Below are 22,422 nucleotides of genomic sequence, written 5' to 3'. Positions count from 1 at the left end.
AACAACTCAGTTGAGAGAGTAAAGGTCTCCCATTCAATGGTGTTCCCTTTCAAGAAGGAACATTGGTGATTTACCCAATACATTACTGGGAGGTGGTCTACCCAATACATTACTGGGAGGTGGTCTACCCAATACATTACTCTGAGGTGGTCTACCCAATACATTACTCTGAGGTGGTCTACCCAATACATTACTGGGAGGTGGTCTACCCAATACATTACTCTGAGGTGGTCTACCCAATACATTATTCTGAGGTGGTCTACCCAATACATTACTGGGAGGTGGTCTACCTAATACATTACTCTGAGGTGGTCAACCCAATACATTACTGGGAGGTGGTCTACCCAATACATTACTCTGAGGTGGTCTACCCAATACATTACTCTGAGGTGGTCTACCCAATACATTACTGGGAGGTGGTCTACCCAATACATTACTCTGAGGTGGTCTACCCAATACATTATTCTGAGGTGGTCTACCCAATACATTACTGGGAGGTGGTCTACCTAATACATTACTCTGAGGTGGTCAACCCAATACATTACTCTGAGGTGGTCTACCCAATACATTACTGGGAGGTGGTCTACATAATACATTACTGGGAGGTGGTCTACCCAATACATTACTGGGAGGTGGTCTACATAATACATTACTGGGAGGTGGTCTACCTAATACATTACTGGGAGGTGGTCTACCCAATACATTACTGGGAGGTGGTCTACATAATACATTACTGGGAGGTGGTCTACCTAATACATTACTCTGAGGTGGTCTACCCAATACATTACTGGGAGGTGGTCTACCCAATACATTACTCTGAGGTGGTCTACCTAATACATTACTGGGAGGTGGTCTACCCAATACATTACTGGGAGGTGGTCTACCTAATACATTACTCTGAGGTGGTCTACCCAATACATTACTGGGAGGTGGTCTACCCAATACATTACTGGGAGGTGGTCTACCCAATACATTACTCTGAGGTGGTCTACCTAATACATTACTCTGAGGTGGTCTACATAATACATTACTCTGAGGTGGTCTACCCAATACATTACTGGGAGGTGGTCTACCCAATACATTACTGGGATGTGGTCAACCCAATACATTACTCTGAGGTGGTCTACCCAATACATTACTGGGAGGTGGTCTACCCAATACATTACTGGGAGGTGGTCTACATAATACATTACTGGGAGGTGGTCTACCTAATACATTACTCTGAGGTGGTCTACCCAATACATTACTGGGAGGTGGTCTACCTAATACATTACTGGCAGGTGGTCTACCCAATACATTACTGGGAGGTGGTCTACCCAATACATTACTCTGAGGTGGTCTACCCAATACATTACTGGGAGGTGGTCTACCCAATACATTACTGGGAGGTGGTCTACCCAATACATTACTCTGAGGTGGTCTACCCAATACATTACTGGGAGGTGGTCTACCCAATACATTACTGGGAGGTGGTCTACCCAATACATTACTGGGAGGTGGTCTACCCAATACATTACTGGGAGGTGGTCTACCCAATACATTACTGGGATGTGGTCAACCCAATACATTACTCTGAGGTTGTCTACCCGATACATTAATGGGAGGTGGTCTACCCAATACATTACTGGGAGGTGGTCTACATAATACATTACTGGGAAGTGGTCTACCTAATACATTACTCTGAGGTGGTCTACCCAATACATTACTGGGAGGTGGTCTACCTAATACATTACAGGCAGGTGGTCTACCCAATAAATTACTGGGAGGTGGTCTACCCAATACATTACTCTGAGGTGGTCTACCCAATACATTACTGGGAGGTGGTCTACCCAATACATTACTGGGAGGTGGTCTACCTAATACATTACTGGCAGGTGGTCTACCCAATACATTACTGGGAGGTGGTCTACCCAATACATTACTGGGAGGTGGTCTACCCAATACATTACTGGGAGGTGGTCTACCCAATACATTACTGGGAGGTGGTCTACCCAATACATTACTGGGAGGTGGTCTACATAATACATTACTCTGAGGTGGTCTACCCAATACATTACTGGGAGGTGGTCTACCCAATACATTACTCTGAGGTGGTCAACCCAATATATTACTGGGAGGTGGTCTACATAATACATTACTGGGAGGTGGTCTACCCAATACATTACTGGGAGGTGGTCTACCCAATACATTACTGGGAGGTGGTCTACCCAATACATTACTGGGAGGTGGTCTACATAATACATTACTCTGAGGTGGTCTACCCAATACATTACTGGGAGGTGGTCTACCCAATACATTACTCTGAGGTGGTCTACCCAATACATTACTGGGAGGTGGTCTACTCAATACATTACTCTGAGGTGGTCTACCCAATACATTACTGGGAGGTGGTCTACCCAATACATTACTCTGAGGTGGTCTACCCAATACATTACTGGGAGGTGGTCTACCCAATACATTACTGGGAGGTGGTCTACCCAATACATTACTGGGAGGTGGTCAACCCAATACACTACTGGGAGGTGGTCTACCCAATACATTACTGGGAGGTGGTCTACCCAATACATTACTGGGAGGTGGTATACCCAATACATTACTCTGAGGTGGTCTACCTAATACATTACTCTGAGGTGGTCTACCCAATACATTACTCTGAGGTGGTCTACCCAATACATTACTGGGAGGTGGTCTACCCAATACATTACTGGGAGGTGGTCTACCCAATACATTACTCTGAGGTGGTCTACCCAATACATTACTCTGAGGTGGTCTACCCAATACATTACTCTGAGGTGGTCTACCCAATACATTACTGGGAGGTGGTCAACCCAATACATTACTGGGAGGTGGTCTACCCAATACATTACTGGGAGGTGGTCAACCCAATACATTACTGGGAGGTGGTCTACCCAATACACTACTCTGAGGTGGTCTACCTAATACATTACTCTGAGGTGGTCTACCTAATACATTACTGGGAGGTGGTCTACCCAATACATTACTGGGAGGTGGTCTACCCAATACATTACTGGGAGGTGGTCTACCCAATACATTACTGGGAGGTGGTCTACCCAATACATTACTGGGAGGTGGTCTACCCAATACATTACTCTGAGGTGGTCTACCTAATACATTACTCTGAGGTGGTCTACCCAATACATTACTGGGAGGTGGTCTACCCAATACATTACTGGGAGGTGGTCTACCCAATACATTACTGGGAGGTGGTCAACCCAATACATTACTGGGAGGTGGTCTACCCAATACATTACTGGGAGGTGGTCTACCCAATACATTACTCTGAGGTGGTCTACCTAATACATTACTCTGAGGTGGTCTACCCAATACATTACTCTGAGGTGGTCTACCCAATACATTACTGGGAGGTGGTCTACCCAATACATTACTGGGAGGTGGTCTACCCAATACATTACTCTGAGGTGGTCTACCCAATACATTACTGGGAGGTGGTCTACCCAATACATTACTCTGAGGTGGTCTACCCAATACATTACTGGGAGGTGGTCTACCCAATACATTACTCTGAGGTGGTCAACCCAATACATTACTGGGAGGTGGTCTACCTAATACATTACTCTGAGGTGGTCTACCTAATACATTACTGGGAGGTGGTCTACCTAATACATTACTCTGAGGTGGTCTACCCAATACATTACTGGGAGGTGGTCTACCCAATACATTACTGGGAGGTGGTCTACCCAATACATTACTCTGAGGTGGTCTACCTAATACATTACTCTGAGGTGGTCTACCTAATACATTACTCTGAGGTGGTCTACCCAATACATTACTGGCAGGTGGTCAACCCAATACATTACTCTGAGGTGGTCTACCCAATACATTACTGGGAGGTGGTCTACCCAATACATTACTGGGAGGTGGTCTACCCAATACATTACTGGGAGGTGGTCAACCTAATACATTACTCTGAGGTGGTCTACCCAATACATTACTGGGAGGTGGTCTACCCAATACACTACTCTGAGGTGGTCTACCCAATACATTACTGGGAGGTGGTCTACCCAATACATTACTCTGAGGTGGTCTACCCAATACATTACTGGGAGGTGGTCTACCCAATACATTACTGGGAGGTGGTCTACCCAATACACTACTCTGAGGTGGTCTACCCAATACATTACTCTGAGGTGGTCTACCCAATACATTACTGGGAGGTGGTCTACCCAATACATTACTGGGAGGTGGTCTACCCAATACATTACTGGGAGGTGGTCTACCCAATACATTACTGGGAGGTGGTCTACCCAATACATTACTCTGAGGTGGTCTACCCAATACATTACTGGGAGGTGGTCTACCCAATACATTACTCTGAGGTGGTCTACCCAATACATTACTGGGAGGTGGTCTACCCAATACATTACTGGGAGGTTGTCTACCCAATACATTACTGGGAGGTGGTCTACCCAATACATTACTCTGAGGTGGTCTACCCAATACATTACTGGGAGGTGGTCTACCCAATACATTAATCTGAGGTGGTCTACCCAATACATTACTGGGAGGTGGTCTACCCAATACATTACTCTGAGCTTGTACATACAGTTGAAGTCGGAAGTTTACATACACTTAGGTCGGAGTCATTAAAACTCGTTTTTCAACCACTCCACAAATTTCGTGTTAACAAACTATAGTTTTGGCAAGTCGGTTAGGACATCTACTTTGTGCATGACACAAGTAATTGTTCCAACAATTGTTTACAGACAGATTATTTCACTTATAACTCACTGTATCACAATTCCAGTGGGTTAGAAGTTTACATACACTAAGTTGACTGTGCCTTTAAACAGCTTGGAAAATTCCAGAAAATGATGTCATGGCTTTAGAAGCTTCTGATAGGCTAATTGACATCATTTGAGTCAATTGGAGGTGTACCTGTGGATGTATTTCAAGGCCTACCTTCAAACTCAGTGCCTCTTTGCTTGGTTGACATCATGGGAAAATCAAAAGAAATCAGCCAAGACCTCAGAAAGAAAAGAGCATTTTCCAAACGCCTGAAGGTACCACGTTCATCTGTACAAACAATAGTACTTAAGTATAAACACCATGGGACCACGCAGCCATCATACCACTCAGAAAGGAGACACGTTCTGTCTCCTAGAGATGAACGTACTTTGGTTCGAAAAGTGCAAATCAATTCCAGAACAACAGCAAAGGACAGTGTGAAGATGCTGGAGGAAACCGGTACAAAAGTATCTATATCCACAGTAAAATGAGTCCTATATCAACATAACCTGAAAGGCCGCTCAGCAAGGAAGAAGCCACTGCTCCAAACCGCCATAAAAAAGCCAGACTACGGTTTGCAACTGCACATGGGAACAAAGATTGTACTTTTTGGAGAAATGTCCTCTGGTCTGATGAAACAAAAATAGAACTGTTTGGCCATCATTATGTTTGGAGGAAAAAGGGGGATGCTTGCAAGTCAAAGAACACCATCCCAACCGTGAAGCACGGGGTGGTAGCATCATGTTGTGGGGGTGCTTTGCTGCAGGAGGGACTGTTGCACTTCACATAATAGATGGCATCATGAGGCAGGAAAATGATGTGGATATATTGAAGCAACATCTCAAGACATCAGTCAGGAAGTTAAAGCTTGGTCGCAAATGGGTCTTCAAAATGGACAATGACACCAAGCAGACTTCCAAAGTTGAGGCAAAATGGCTTAAGGACAACCAAGTCAAGGTATTGAAGTGGTCATCACAAAGCCCTGACCTCAATCCTATAGAAAATTTGTGGGCAGAACTGAAAAAGTGTGTGCGAGCAAGGCCTACAAACCTGACTTATTTACACCAGCTCTGTCAGGAGGAATGGGCCAAAATTCACCCAACTTATTGTGGAAGCTTGTGGAAGGCTACCTGAAACGTTTGACCCAAGTTAAACAATTTAATGCAATGCCAACAAATACTGATTGAGTGTATGTAAACTTCTGACCCACTGGAAATATGATGAAAGAAATAAAAGCTGAAATAAATCATTCTCTCTACTATTATTCTGACATTTCACATTCTTAATATAAAGTGGTGATCCTAACTGACCTCAGACAGGGAATTTTTACTAGGATTAAATGTCAGGAATTGTGAAAAGCTGAGTTTAAATGTATTTGGCTAAGGTGTATGTAAACTTCCGACTTTAACTGTAGAGCGTGCAACTCTCTTTATTTATTTTTATAGCCTAACATTTCAAGTTGTGGGCACAAAGACATACAGTGCCTTCAGAAAGTATTCATACTCCTTGACTTATTCCACATGTTGTTGTGTTATAGCCTGAATTCAAAATTGATAAAAACAAAAACAAAATCTCACAACAATACCCCATAATGAAAAAGTTAAAACATGTTTTTAGAAATGTTTGCAATTTTATTGAAAATGAAATACAGAAATATCTAATTTATGTAAGTATTCACATCCCTGAGTCAATACATGTTAGAATCACCTTTGGCAGCAATTACAGCTATGAGTCTTTCTGAGTAAGTCTCTAAGACCTTTGCACACCTGGATTTGCCTATTTATTATTTTCTCATTTTCAAAAGTCTTGCCGTAGCAAGCAGATTTAAGTCAAAACTCGGCCACAGGAAAATTCACTGTCTTCTTGGTAAGAAACTCCAGTGTGAATTGGGTGGTGATTATAGCATTTCATGCACATGATTCATCAATTTAGACAAGTTTCTGGGTAAGCGTAATCTAATAATTATAAAATATTTGAGTCTGGACATTTTCTATTGTTACTATGCAAATAACCATTTATTTCTGTATCCTTTGCATGTGACCAATAAACTTTAATTTCATATAGTGTGTGTTTATCCGAGATGGTAATGTGAAGAATAACATTACATTTTAGTAATTTAGCAGACACTCTTATCCAGAGTGACTTCATACATTTTTCATACTGGTCTCCTGTGGGAATCGAACCCACAACTCTGGTGTTGTAAGCACCACTAACTGAGCCACACGGGACCACACCAAAGTCAGACTAGGATATAGGCCAAGGACTAGACAGTGTATTTTTACTTGGAGTTTTTCCTTATTGTAGGCTACTACTTTCACAACTTTTAGTCTTGAAATCTTTGGTTGTACACTACACTACTAACTCTGTTTAGCACATGACCTCACATGTGAATCCTTAAAGAGACGGGTGGGGCTAAGGCTTAAGAGCGTGTGAACAATGCTGAATCGTTGTAGACAAAGAAGGCTCTTCAGTAGGTGTACCAAAACATTCAAGGGCCATTTTCTCAAAGGTGGGGTTACAAGTTTATCAACTTTCAAAGCATAATTCCTTTCCCGTTGTTCCTCAACTGCAGTGTAGCTCTACTTTTATCCAGTGTAAAAAAACACAATTTCAAATGTTTCTACGTAAGACCGGATCGAGGGGGTCGGTCACATTTTTACTCCTGAACTTATTTAGCCTTGCCATAAAAAGGTAGAAAACTTATTGACTCAAGACATTTCAGATTTTCATTTTTAATTCATTTGTAAAAATGTCTAAAAACATAATTCCACTTTGACATTATGGGGTATTGCTTGTAGGCCAGTGACCAAAATAACATCTAAATTCAGGCTGTAATACAAGACAATTAGGAAAAGGTCAAGGGGTGTAAATACTTTCTGAAGGCACTGTATGAATGCCACCAGGGCAAAGACAGACAGACAAAAGCCAAAGAGAAATATGCTGCTGAAAGGGACAGGAAGGAAGTAAGTTCATAGACGGATCACTGTCATTTACACCCTACACTTTTTATAACATTTAATTAGAATAATGTTGAAGTACTAACAATGGAATGTTCCTCAATAAAATGGAAGATGGGTCTTTTAAACAGGTGTCCTAACTCAGTGGTCACACGGCTATGGATGAGAACAATTTTATGAGTAATGTGTATATCAAACTGTATTCCTATCATGTAATACTTTGTATAAAAGTGCCATGTATGTCAAGTGTATGAATAATGTATAAAGTTACCTTTAACCTCTGAAGACGGGGGTGGATGGGCCAATGAAATCAAATAAAGAGTATGTAAGTGGGGTGAGAAGTGGTGAGAAAAGTGCCATGTAAGTAGTCCAATCAATTATTATTTTAATTAAAATATTTTGACCATATTCCATAGCTTGAAGACCATGCCTTTGGAAACTGGTACAAAATACCAAAAAGATGGATTGCAAGGCATTGTTAAGTGAAATAAATAAATGACTATAGTAAGTGCCTGGATGCCAAATAAAGTAACAGAGTAGACATTTTCATCTTAAATCAGCCAATTTCAAAAATTTACATTTATGTAAACATTTCTGTGAAACTGTGAACGTTTTACTTGTGGATTTTGAAAATAAAGATCTAAAATGAAGATTTAAAAATCAATTTCTTGGTCTACATGCCATTTTAAAAACAATGCAGCTACTGGAGTAAACCTATTTTGGGTTAAAGTAACTTTGAGTAAGGGCAAACATCATGATAAACTTGCAAGCTGAGTTTTAATAAGACATCTGATTACCACTTTGCATTTAGAACGGTTGGTTTTATTATAGCTAATAAATAATCAAATAATTGATGGATCACTGGATAAGAGAAATACAAGTCTCTTTTCTGCCCCTGCGAGCCGGTCGGCTTCACGTCATCTCACTCCCTCATCTGATTGGTCGAGTAGGCGGGCCTTCTTACCTTGTGGCTGTGGTAACTAGTGACGCAGACGCGCTACTTCTTTTTCTTTATATGTATTAGCAGACTACACTCAAAAAGCTTATTGCCGCCACCTACTGTGCTGGATGAAAACAAAAAGATCATAAAAAAAGTAACATTGTCGGTGTGAGTGGGCAAAAAATATCCAAAACATCTGATTTCTTCTGTTAAAACAAAACCGCCAGTGTGGCACATCTTCCATTGAAGTCCCAGATACTTTTCAGCTGCAGCCACAATGATGTTCAACTTAATTTAAAAAAAATGTATTTCACCTTTATTTAACCAGGTAGGCAAGTTGAGAACAAGTTCTCATTTACAATTGCGACCTGGCCAAGATAAAGCAAAGCAGTTCGATACATACAACAACACAGAGTTACACATGGAGAAAAACAAATATACAGTCAATAATACAGTAGAAAAATAAGTCTATATACAATGTGAGCAAATGAGGTGAGTTAAGGGAGGTAAAGGCAAAAAAGGCCATGGTGGCAAAGTAAATACAATATAGCAAGTAAAACACTGGAATGGTAGATTTGTTGTGGAAGAAAGTGCAAAGTAGAAATAATGGGGTGCAAAGGAGCAAAATAAATAAATAAATACAGTAGGGGAAGAGGTAGTTGTATGGGCTAAATTATAGATGGGCTATGTACAGGTGCAGTGATCTGTGAGCTGCTCTGACAGCTGGTGCTTAAAGCTAGTGAGGGAGATAAATGTTTCCAGTTTCAGAGATTTTTGTAGTTCGTTCCAGTCATTGTCAGCAGAGAACTGGAAGGAAAGACGACCAAAGGAGGAATTGGCTTTGGGGGTGACCAGAGAGATATACCTGCTGGAGCGCGGGCTACAGGTGGGTGCTGCTATGGTGACCAGTGAGCTGAGATATGGGGGGACTTTACCTAGCAGGGTCTTGTAGATGACCTGGAGCCAGTGGGTTTGGCGACGAGTATGAAGCGAGGGCCAGCCAACGAGAGCGTACAGGTCGCAGTGGTGGGTAGTATATGGGGCTTTGGTGACAAAACGGATGGCACTGTGATAGACTGCATCCAGTTTATTGAGTAGGGTATTGGAGGCTATTTTGTAAATGACATCGCCGAAGTCCAGGATCGGTAGGATGGTCAGTTTTACGAGCATGAGTGAAGGATGCTTTGTTGCGAAATAGGAAGCCAATTCTAGATTTAACTTTGGATTGGAGATGTTTGATGTGAGTCTGTAAGGAGAGTTTTCAGTCTAACCAGACACCTAGGTATTTGTAGTTGTCAACATATTCTAAGTAAGAACCGTCCAGGGTGGTGATGCTGGACGGGCGGGCAGGTGCAGGCAGCGATCGGTTGAAGAGCATGCATTTAGTTTTACTTGTATTTAGGAGCAGTTGGACGCCACGGAAGGAGAGTTGTATGGCATTGAAGCTCATCTGGAGGGTTGTTAACAGTGTCCAAAGAAGGGCCAGAAGTATACAGAATGGTGTCGTCTGCGTAGAGGTGGATCAGAGACTCACCAGCAGCAAGAGCGACATCATTGATGTATACAGAGAAAAGAGTTGGCCCAAGAATTGAACCCTGTGAACAATTGAACAACTTCTTAGATTTATTTGATACTTTGTGCCGTACAATTAATAACAGTTGTAATAAATGCTACGAAATCCACCCTTTTAACTGTTCTCTTGCTTGACTTGGGCTGTGTTGCATCTGCGTATCATACCTTCAACACTATCACTTGCTTTCTCAAGTCTTTTGGTTGCATCTGCATAGGAGATCTGATGGGCCGTCCTGACTTTCACCAGCTCAACTTCCTTCACCCTTTTACAGGGCACTTCAAGAACTCTGGATCATGATCTCCACCCCAATCGCAGCCCTGACCTTCTTCACTCCGATCTTCAGCCTCCACATATATGCCACCTGGCCAAATCCTTTACAGTTTTTACATTGTAGCATTTTGTGGACGAATGGTCTTACCTTACCTTACATACCTTTAGCTTTAAAATGTGTAGGGAGCAGTGGAGGCTGATGAGTGGAGGGCGACTCATAATAAGGGCTGGGACAGAGCGAATGGAATGGCATCAAACCATGTGTTTGATGCGTTTGATACGATTCCGCCCCAGCCATTACCACGAGCCGGTCCTCCCAAATGAAGGTGCCACCAACCTCCTGTGGTTGGGAGGTGTTCTTTGTCAAAAAAAAGAACCGATAGACCCTCTTCCCTTTCTCCATTCATTGTTCTGGTCAGGTGACAGGAACTGACCACACCTGCTCTTCTCTTCTCTTTTAGGTATCTGACCTCAACTTCCATCGACATCCCGGAGATGACTCCCTGAACCAAGTTCAGAACACCACACTTTGGATGTCACGATTCCTGTGATTCCCACTGCACTCTTTCTCTCTGTTCCTGGGTTTTTCCACACACGACAGTGTCTAGGGTTTACCGAGAATGGTGTGACAAATAAACAAACATCCAGTCAGCGGTGGGTCCTGTGGGAGAAAACAGCTTGTTGATGAGAGAGGTCGAAGAAGAATGGCAAGAATCGTGCAAGCTAAAAGGCGGGCCACAAACAGACAAATAACAGCACAGTGCAACAGTGGTGTGCAGAACGCTCCTTGTCACGGATTGGCTATTGCAGCAGATGACCACACCGAATTCACTCCGATCAGCTAAAAACAAGGAAGTGTCTCCAGTGAGCACACGTTCACCAACACTGGACAATTGAGGACTGGAAAAACATTGCCTGGTCCGATGAATTCCAGTTCCTGTTGATGGCAGAGTCAGGATTTGGTGTAAGCAGCATGAGTCCATGGCCCCATCCTGCCTGGTGTCAACAGTACAGGCTGATGGCAGAGTCAGGATTTGGTGTAAGCAGCATGAGTCCATGGCTCCATCCTGCCTGGTGTCAACAGTACAGGCTGATGGCAGAGTCAGGATTTGGTGTAAGCAGCATGAGTCCATGGCTCCATCCTGCCTGGTGTCAACAGTACAGGCTGATGGCAGAGTCAGGATTTGGTGTAAGCAGCATGAGTCCATGGCCCCATCCTGCCTGGTGTCAACGGTACAGGCTGGTGGTGGTGGTGTACTGATGTGGGGAATGTTTTACTGGCACACGTTAGATCCCTTGATACCAATTGAGCAACGCTTGAATGCCACACCTTGTAGAATCCATGCCCTGAAGAATTCAGGCTGTTCTGGAGGAAAAGGGTGGTCTGACCTGGTACTTAAAGGGTGTACCTAATAAACAGAGTATAAATCAGACATGAGGAAGTGAAGAGTATGGTACTAATAGGAATGGACTGACCCACAAACATAATGAGGACGGAAATAGCCTAGTATAATGAGAGAGAAAGAGAGATATATTTATTCAGCAACTTGGTCTGATGACATATTTAGGGGGCAGGCACCATAGAAGCAGCAAACCGGGGCAAGTTTACAGTTGCTCTGGAAGGAAGAAGCAATCTTCCTGACATTCTCAATCCCTGATACGAATCAAGAGGGCAAAGAGAAGAAGAAACTTTGACCTGGATGGACCATATTCATCTGTGGACATTCCTGAGTCCATGGCTCCATTACAAATAGCACCCTATTCCTTATGTAGTGCACTACTTTTGACCAGGGCCCATAGGGATCTGGTCAAATGTAGTGCATTATGTTGGAAACAGGAGTCACGTGAGACTATGACCGGGGCCTCCAACCCTGTTCCTGGAGAGCTACCCTCCTGTAGGTTTTCACTCCAACCCTGTTCCTGGAGAGCTACCCTCCTGTAGGTTTTCACTTCAACCCTGTTCCTGGAGTGCTACCCTCCTGTAGGTTTACACTCCAACCCTGTTCCTGGAGTACTACCCTCCTGTAGGTTTACACTCCAACCCTGTTCCTGGAGAAAGCTACCCTCCTGTAGGTTTACACTCCAACCCTGTTCCTGGAGAGCTACCCTCCTATAGGTTTTCACTCCAACCCTGTTCCTGGAGTGCTACCCTCCTGTAGGTTTACACTCCAACCCTGTTCCTGGAGTACTACCCTCCTGTAGGTTTACACTCCAACCCTGTTCCTGGAGAAAGCTACCCTCCTGTAGGTTTACACTCCAACCCTGTTCCTGGAGTACTACCCTCCTGTAGGTTTACACTCCAACCCTGTTCCTGGAGAGCTACCCTCCTGTAGGTTTACACTCCAACCCTGTTCCTGGAGTGCTACCCTCCTGTAGGTTTACACTCCAACCCTGTTCCTGGAGTGCTACCCTCCTGTAGGTTTTCACTCCAACCCTGTTCCTGGAGTACTACCCTCCTGTAGGTTTTCACGCCAACCCCAGTTGTAACTAACCTGATTCAGTTTATCAACAAGCTAATTATTACAATCAGGTGTGCTAGATTAGGATTGGAGTGAAAACCTACAGGAGGGTAGCTCTCCAAGAACAGGGTTGGAGTGTAAACCTACAGGAGGGTAGCTCTCCAAGAACAGGGTTGGAGTGTAAACCTACAGGACCGTAGTACTCCAGGAACAGGGTTGGAGTTAAAACCTACAGGACCATAGCTCTCCAAGAACAGGGTTGGAGTGAAAACCTACAGGACCGTAGTTCTCCAGGAACAGGGTTGGAGTGAAAACCTACAGGAGGGTAGTACTCCAGGAACAGGGTTGGAGTGTAAACCTACAGGACCGTAGTTCTCCAGGAACAGGGTTGGAGTGTAAACCTACAGGACCGTAGTTCTCCAGGAACAGGGTTGGAGTTACAACCTACAGGTCAGTATCTCAGTGTCGTCATTACAACCAGCTATGACCACTGGCATGGCACCCAACTTTCAAAGGAATTACAAATCATAGTTTGTACATGATAAACAAATACTTCAAATACATTGAGGAAAGAGTAGTGCAGAGTTAATCACATTATTTATTAACCTGACATTAATACCTTTTGTTCACATAGAAACCAACAACCAGGTAGTGATTCAGCAAAATACACAAAGTTGCACTTGAGTTGACAACAATGGCCAACAGACATGATAATAGACAACCAGGTAGACAGTTAACAGATCCAACAATGATAAAAGCATGATTTAAAAGGAGATGTTATGACGTACAAATACAGAGAAAACCGTTAAAAGGTGTCATCGACATGGAAACGTGTAAAAAATTTTAACCTGGACAGTAACTTAAAAAGGTGTTATCTTTCTCTTACACGGAAGGTTTCAGACAGTTTAAGTCTAGTCCTGGGCTAAACATTTTATTTTTTAAATTAATGGAGATTCTCCATTGACCAGGCTTTTTATTCTAGAACTAGGCTTAATCTCTGTCCGGGAAAACGGTTTATAATGTTTAGTCCCAACAGTGTCATTATTATGTAGGCTTATTCTACAGTGACATGGACGGAAGCCATGTTTCACAAATCCCTTTCGGCAATATAAAGTACCAAAATTAATCAATCACATTCAATGGATGATAGTTTTAAATGAAACAAGTGGCCTGAGTTAGCCTGGTCCTAGATCTGTTTGTATGGTCTTGCCCACTCCTACAATCATTATGGTCATTGTTGGCAAGACAGCATAAACAGATCAGGGACCAGGCTAGACGTCAGTATCCACACAGTAGCAAAATACAGTGTTTTCTGATCACAGCCAGTCATGATAGACTGGTCCCAGATCTGTTTGTGCTATCATGTCAATTCCATATTTGGCATGGCAAGGAGTTGACACAATAGCACAAACAGATCTGGGACCAGGCTACAGTCATCACGGCACTCAAGCTTTCAGACTGAAGAACCCCTCTCCAGCTACCCTCAGCTCCCAGACTTCCTCTCAATCCCGTTCCAAGTAACAGCAGAGTGAGGAACGAGACTTGGAGGGATGACTACTCCAACAAGCTCTGATAGAGCCTTTGCACTGTATACCAGGGCTACTTTCCACCAAGAAGCTTCCACAAGCAACTCCTCATGGTCTCCTGAGCTCGTCTTCCAATAGTAGTGCTTTGATAAAACAGAATCCTATACCTACCCAGTTGTCATACCTATCCAGACCGTTCTTTGATGGTCAGGGCCGAGGGGAAGGACTAGGGAGGGATTGAAGACTGTCTGTTGAGATCCAGTAGTAGTAGTAGTGATGTGATGATCCAGCGTTACACTGCTTATACCTATCAAGACCCTTCAGATCTGCCAACACCCAAGGGTTAGGGCCAAGGTCATTATGGTATGCTAGGTGGCGTCACTCCTACATGATGCCCCGTCCTTAAACTGACAGTCATCGCATCATATGACATAAGACAATGGGGGAGGGTTAGGCAGTGATTTGGGACTGGCTGTTAGTCTGGTGAGTAGCCAATGCTATCCGTAATGCAGTCCTTAGGTCTGGAGTATCTAGGACTGTCTCATCTCCCATCTCCGCTGGAGTAGGGTGAAGTTGCCCATAGATGCTGATCTTGGGTCAGTTTAGTATTTTCCCCACCACTGGTTACAGATAGGATTGAGGGAGGGGGAAATGATCCAAGATCTGTACCTAGGGGAAACTTTCCCCCGGGGCCACCTCACTGACTGAATACAACCATGGCTTCAGTGTTTTCTCCACAGTATGTAGGTCATGAGGAGGACGAGGCCTGCGGACAGGGCTGCTATGACACACTGGTGGATGGTGAGGACGCTCTCCAGGTTGCCAATGCGTTCCTCCATGGCACTGGTGTGGAAGTAGTCATAGACCCCCGCCCCGATGCTCCACACGGCCCACACAGCATCCACGATCAGGGGCATGGTAGGTCGTCAGAGGGGCTGAGGCTGAGGACCCAGGGGTGTCACAGGGGTGGGACTTCAGGGTCTCTCCAGCTTCAAGGGTTTAACCTACACCTGGGACATGGAGGCGTGGAAGATCAGTGACGGCTTGGGACAGGGCTGGGGTGTCAGTTCAGATTTATAGGCTTCCTCACCTGCAAAGGAACGGTTGGGAATGTAGCTTTACCAGGTTATATAGATGCAATATTATGAATATATTACAAAATATGAAATTCAGTTACGGTAAGTAACATAGGTAGGCTACTCTGTTGTATCTAAATGAGAACTGCTCTTAATAGTATCACTGATATTTAATAAGCTTATGTATCCAAAATTACGTATTACCAAAATGACGCATTTTCCTTCATCCTTTTTCCTTCATCCTGTTTCAACTGTTGCCATGCACCTGCAACAAGATTGCTCAGATGTGCGAGTGCCTTTTGAATTTTTTATCTAAATGAGAACTAGCATGGTCAAAAAGTGAAACACACACACTTATGATCTTATAGAACACATTTCACTGCCCTGATTCAGGGAACCTGAATAATACTGTATGTTCCACGGAACACACTCGTAGAACTTAGCCTGAGCTTTGAAACAAAGCTAACAACCTCGTCATGTTATTGTAGCTAGCTAACAACATTGTAATGTTATTTTAGCTAACGAACAACACTGTAATGTTATTGTAGCTAACTAACAACATTGTAATGTTATTTTAGCTAACGAACAACACTGTAATGTTATTGTAGCTAACTAACAACATTGTAATGTTATTGTAGCTAACGAACAACACTGTAATGTTATTATAGCTAACTAACAACACTGTAATGTTATTGTAGCTAACTAACAACACTGTAATGTTATTGTAGCTAACTAACAACACTAATGTTATTGTAGCTAACTAACAACACTGTAATGTTATTGTAGCTAACTAACAACACTGTAATGTTATTGTAGCTAACTAACAACACTGTAATGTTATTGTAGCTAACTAACAACACTGTAATGTTATTGTAGCTAACTAACAACACTGTAATGTTATTGTAGCTAACTAACAACACTGTAATGTTATTATAGCTAACTAACAACACTGTAATGTTATTGTAGCTAACTAACAACACTGTAATGTTATTGTAGCTAACTAACAACACTGTAATGTTATTGTAGCTAACTAACAACACTGTCATGTTATTATAGCTAACTAACAACACTGTAATGTTATTGTAGCTAACTAACAACACTGTAATGTTATTGTAGCTAACGAACAACACTAATGTTATTGTAGCTAACTAACAACACTGTAATGTTATTGTAGCTAACGAACAACACTAATGTTATTGTAGCTAACGAACAACACTGTAATGTTATTGTAGCTAACTAACAACACTGTAATGTTATTATAGCTAACTAACAACACTGTAATGTTATTGTAGCTAACTAACAACACTGTAATGTTATTATAGCTAACGAACAACATTGTAACGTTATTGTAGCTACCTAACAACATTGCAACTTGTTACAGTGCGGTGCACATAACAGCAGACAAAGATTATTATTAAGCCCATATGTATCCGAACAAAATCCCATGAATTTGCAAACTTCGGTGACCACTTTTGACAATGACACCGGTACAGAACTGGATGTACTGTATTGATCTCATATGGTTAGCTAGCTAGCGTAAGAGATTTGTTTTAGTTAGCCAGCTACATCTTTGCTGAGATAGGAACATGCCTAGGACTTACCAAAATGAACCAAGCGCACAGGTTAAAATGAGACACGCTTGCAATCTGCATCCAAGTTCTTTATCTAGATATAAATCACATAATCGTCAACATATAACGTTTGATGCTCGAGATACCAAACCGGGCTAGCAACATGATCCTTAGCTTAGTCACCCACTACATCCGGGTGCAATGCTACATTCAGGAACACATGGACAGGGCGTGTTCTAAATAGCGTCATAAAATCGATCACTGCTGATAATAAACACAATACGTATCGTGCATCATCATCATCATCATCATCATATTTTGCTTTCTAGCGGCTAAAGTCACATTTTGAAACGACCCGTGTAGCTAACTTCCAGTAGCTAGCTACCAACGTCAGTTTTAGCTAACGTCAGTTTTAGCTAAGCTTAGCTAAGTGGTCAACTGGTGTTTCTGGTTTGGAGAAGTATGTTTGAGATTGCTCGTCATAAAAACTTGCTATTATCGATAAATATATTTGTATCATCCATAACATTCTCCAATCGGACTTAGTCAATTGGCAGGAAAAAGGTTTGAAAACTGATATTTTTCTCTCGCACTATTACCAGGCGCGGTGGCCAAGTGGTAAGGCGTCGGTCTCGTAAACCGAAGATCGCGGGCTCGATCCCCGTCCGTGCCTCGGAAACGAAGTCCATTGTGGACACATTTTTAAACAGGACAGTTCCAACGTGATACTTCATTGTGATATTTGATATATATTTCAAACTCAATATAAAGTTAATGTGTTGATAAAACGTTTAAATCTCAACAATGTACAACGCAAAAGTTATATGCTAAGACTTCTCATACATAAATGGTGTTCATCAAGACAATAAATTGAAGATATCAAGGTTAAACAGGTTCAGAGCTACACAAAATCTAGGAGAAATCAAGGTTAAACAGTTTAAGCTAAAAATCTTAAACTTTTATTTCAGACGTTTATTTGTCACGCCCCTCATAATGACCACCAGTCGGCGCTCCAACTACAATAGTGTGGAAAGACCAGATAAGTTGCCCAATGAGTTATACAGATCAGATGAGAGATCAGCCATCATACAACGACACATGGATGAAAGAAACAAAAACTAGACTAAAGACTGAGTTCTGTCTATCTTTGTAAATATACATGTTCGTAAATATAGATCTTGTTTTCAATCCAATGCCATAATAGACAGCCTGATAATATAGGCCTAAAATAAGAAAACATGGTTAGGCAAATCAACGTTATAAGTTTATATTTTACTCAGAAACTTGATAAATCCTTATGGTATACGAAAACCTCGTTGTTCTGATTATTGTTTGGGAAGAGGAAGGTACAATAGTCATTTATTCCCCACACTTTTACATACGAGAGTGCAGAGGCAAACCTTTCCATTTGGTGGCAATGGTTACTGCAAGATCTCAACTGTCAGGACTGTTCTTCTGGAGTGGCGCTCGCATGGAGCTCGACATACCTACTGCCGAGTCACCACCACCTAGAATTCCATTTTAGGGAGGGCCTGAAAAGGAGACTCGCACTACGCGGCCCACACAGCACAGCCAGAGCCACTAGGTTTGGGATACTGTCTCTAGGTGCTGCACGGGACGATCGGTCAGTACACACATAGAGAGAGATTAGGTGGGTTTATTTTTCCCCGGGCAACGTTACCGGTCTGGGACACACGGTAGCCTACGCTTTTTTGTTCAGGAATAACTTTAGGAAAATATTCAACTGTCTTTGGAGAGATGGGCCTATGTTCCATGCCGATAGAGGCAATTTCTGTAATCTGTTTCGTGTCTGACTGTGGACAATTAAACCTGCTTTTTGGAGGATAACATATACATTTTTCTTAAAGGATTTTACTCATAACATGAAAGTTGTATGGGGATTGCGAAAGGGAACCCTGGTCGTGGGCTCTAGAACTCAACAAGTATCCCCTCGTGTTCCAACTGTGCGCTTTGGAGAGTGCCCAACCTGTGCAAGGATAACGCGCACGTGGTGTGGCCTACTGGAGCTATGATCGATAGGTTTACATGATGGGTAAATTTGTGAGGAAGTTTTTTTTTTACTGTAGTTAACTCTTTCCCTTACCCTAAATACTTTTGAGCTACAAAGAGACCAGGCTAATTGCTCTCTTCACCTGAACGCTGAGTGTGAGAGCAAGACGGTTCACTTGAGGACAAGGTAATGTCACTGGATAGATTAGCATAATGCAGATTGTTAATTGTCTTTGCGCCACAACAATAGTTTTACGTTCAAAGCAACTTTACAGCTTTTTTTTACCCGTTTTGAATTAATAAATCAATTCTTAGTAGTACATTAAATTAGACACATACATCTTCTACGGGCTCCCGAGGGGTTCAGCGGTCTAAGCCGCTGCATCTCCGTGCTAGAGATGTCACTACAGACCGTGGTTCGATTCCAGGCTGTATCACAACCAGCTGTGATTATAAAAATAAAGGAGGACCAAGGCACTCTTCATATAACTAATTAAAATGACTTATTTGTATAGCTTGTTCAATGGAAACAAAGATTCAAAAATGTGTTTAACCTTAGTTTTTAATCAGAGTTTTTATTCTTTGCATTGAACATGCTATACAAATAAAGTCATTTTAATTAATTATATGAAGAGTGCCTTGGTCCTCCTTTCTATTTGATGACAAAATGTACCCCTTTTACCAAAGAGCACCTTCTGTCTACCAAAACCTCCTATTGTGTACCTTAGTACCTTCTGTCTACCAAAACCTACTATTGTGTACCTTAGTACCTTCTGTCTACCAAAACCTCCTATTGTGTACCTTAGTACCTTCTGTCTACCAAAACCTACTATTGTGTACCTTAGAACCTTCTGTCTACCAAAACCTACTATTGTGTACCTTAGAACCTTCTGTCTACCAAAACCTACTATTGTGTACCTTAGTACCTTCTGTCTACCAAAACCTACTATTGTGTACCTTAGTACCTTCTGTCTACCAAAACCTCCTATTGTGTACCTTAGTACCTTCTGTCTACCAAAACCTACTATTGTGTACCTTAGTACCTTCTGTCTACCAAAACCTCCTATTGTGTACCTTAGTACCTTCTGTCTACCAAAACCTACTATTGTGTACCTTAGTACCTTCTGTCTACCAAAACCTACTATTGTGTACCTTAGTACCTTCTGTCTACCAAAACCTCCTATTGTGTACCTTAGTACCTTCTGTCTACCAAAACCTACTATTGTGTACCTTAGTACCTTCTGTCTACCAAAACCTCCTATTGTGTACCTTAGTACCTTCTGTCTACCAAAACCTCCTATTGTGTACCTTAGAACCTTCTGTCTACCAAAACCTACTATTGTGTACCTTAGTACCTTCTGTCTACCAAAACCTACTATTGTGTACCTTAGAACCTTCTGTCTACCAAAACCTCCTATTGTGTACCTTAGAACTGTCTGTCTACCAAAACCTACTATTGTGTACCTTAGTACCTTCTGTCTACCAAAACCTCCTATTGTGTACCTTAGCTTCCCTTCCTTCTCTTTTCTACATAATCTATATCATTTAATTCAGTAAATAGATCATTAGTGTGTTTCACTACTAGCCATGTTTTAGCCATTGTTCCATTGGTCCTGGTGTGTTAGAGGGTGGGTCTTTGTTGTTCCATTGGTCCTGGTGTGTTAGAGGGTGGGTCTTTGTTGTTCCATTGGTCCTGGTGTGTTAGAGGGTGGGTCTTTGTTGTTCCATTGGTCCTGGTGTGTTAGAGGGTGGGTCTTTGTTGTTCCATTGGTCCTGGTGTGTTAGAGGGTGGGTCTTTGTTGTTCCATTGGTCCTGGTGTGTTAGAGGGTGGGTCTTTGTTGTTCCATTGGTCCTGGTGTGTTAGAGGGTGGGTCTTTGTTTGCAAGGTGAGTAGTGTACTCTCCTCTCAACTGGCCTACAAAGTCCCAGTTTCTGGCCCGCAAGATCACCCAGTTCATCTGAACATGTATAGCCACAATGTGACACCCCTGGAGTAGTTTAGGGGTCAAGTGCCTTGCTCGAGGGTACAACAGCAGGAGATGGCATACTAGGATACCTATAATCCCACCAAATGTTTTTCCTGTCTGACTGTGTGTGTGTGTGTGTGTGACTGTGTGTGTGTGTATGACTGTGTGTGTGTGTGTGTGTGTGTGTGTGTGTGTGTGTGTGTGTGTGTGTGTGTGTGTGTGTGTGTGTGTGTGTGTGTGTGTGTGTGTGTGTGTGTGTGTGTATGACTGTGTGCCCCAGGTCCTGAATGTTTAGCTGAAAACGTCAGTGACTATATCTGTGTGTGATCCTCACCAACAGCTTCATAGTTCTCACACCTAGTCTAGAAATGCTTGATTAGTTTGCAATGAAAGCCTCCACACACACACACACACACACACACACACACACACACACACACACACACACACACACACACACACACACACACACACACACACACACACACACACACACACACACACGTCCCCGCACGCAGGGTGCTAAACCCATCAGGATGTTTTCTCACTGACATTACTCATGTTTTAAAATAGATCACCACAGGCAGGCTGAGGGAATGTGTGATTTATGACGGACTACGTTATCTCCAATATTAGGATGTCACTCATACAGTCGGCATATACTGAGGATATTACTAAGTTGTTGATTTGATGACATATGGTTCGTCCCAAATCACACCCTATTCCCTAGTGTGCTACTTTTGACCAGGGCCTTTACGTCCCAAATCGCACCCTATTCCCTAGTGTTCTACTATTGACCAGGAACCTATACGGCCCAAAATCGCACCCTATTCCCTATGCACCTTGGTCAAACATAGTGCACTATAATCAAATTTATTTTTATATAGCCCTTCGTACATCAGCTGATATTCTCAAAGTGCTGTACAGAAACCCAGCCTAAAACCCCAAACAGCAAGCAAAGCATGTGAAAGAAGCACGGTGGCTAGGAAAAACTCCCTAGGAAAAACTCCCTAGAAAGGCCAAAAACCTAGGAAGAAACCTAGAGAGGAACCAGGCTATGAGGGGTGGCCAGTCCTCTTCTGGCTGTGCAGGGTGGATATTATAACAGAACATGGTCAAAATGTTAAAATGTTCATAAATGACCAGCATGGTCAAATAATAATAATCATAGTAGTTGTCGAGGGTGCAACAAGCACGTCCGGTGAACAGGTCAGGGTTCCATAGCCGCAGGCAGAACAGTTGAAACTGGAGCAGCAGCACGGCCAGGTGGACTGGGGACAGCAAGGAGTCATCATACCAGGTAGT

At 42.6% G+C, this 22,422-nt stretch overlaps 1 long non-coding RNA gene and 1 other non-coding gene across 2 annotated transcripts; one reads left to right on the top strand and one right to left on the bottom strand.

Moving 5' to 3' along the window:
• Positions 1 to 13,546: 13,546 nt before the first annotated feature.
• Positions 13,547 to 17,414, bottom strand: LOC106606186 (uncharacterized). Its single transcript, XR_001329001.3, has 3 exons — positions 17,170 to 17,414; positions 15,773 to 15,833; positions 13,547 to 15,582 (listed from the first exon to the last, which is right to left on the bottom strand). It is a non-coding gene; the product is annotated as an uncharacterized LOC106606186 (long non-coding RNA).
• Positions 17,415 to 17,740: 326 nt separating this feature from the next.
• trnat-cgu (transfer RNA threonine (anticodon CGU)) lies at positions 17,741 to 17,812 on the top strand. The gene has a single exon. It is a non-coding gene; the product is annotated as a tRNA-Thr (tRNA).
• The last annotated feature ends 4,610 nt before the right edge of the window (positions 17,813 to 22,422 follow it).

The sequence above is a fragment of the Salmo salar genome, chromosome 06, assembly GCF_965601325.2.
Source record: "Salmo salar chromosome 06, fSalSal1, whole genome shotgun sequence".
NCBI lineage: Eukaryota > Metazoa > Chordata > Actinopteri > Salmoniformes > Salmonidae > Salmo > Salmo salar.
Note: the sequence above shows the minus strand (reverse complement) of the source record. Positions and strands in the feature narration are given on the sequence as shown.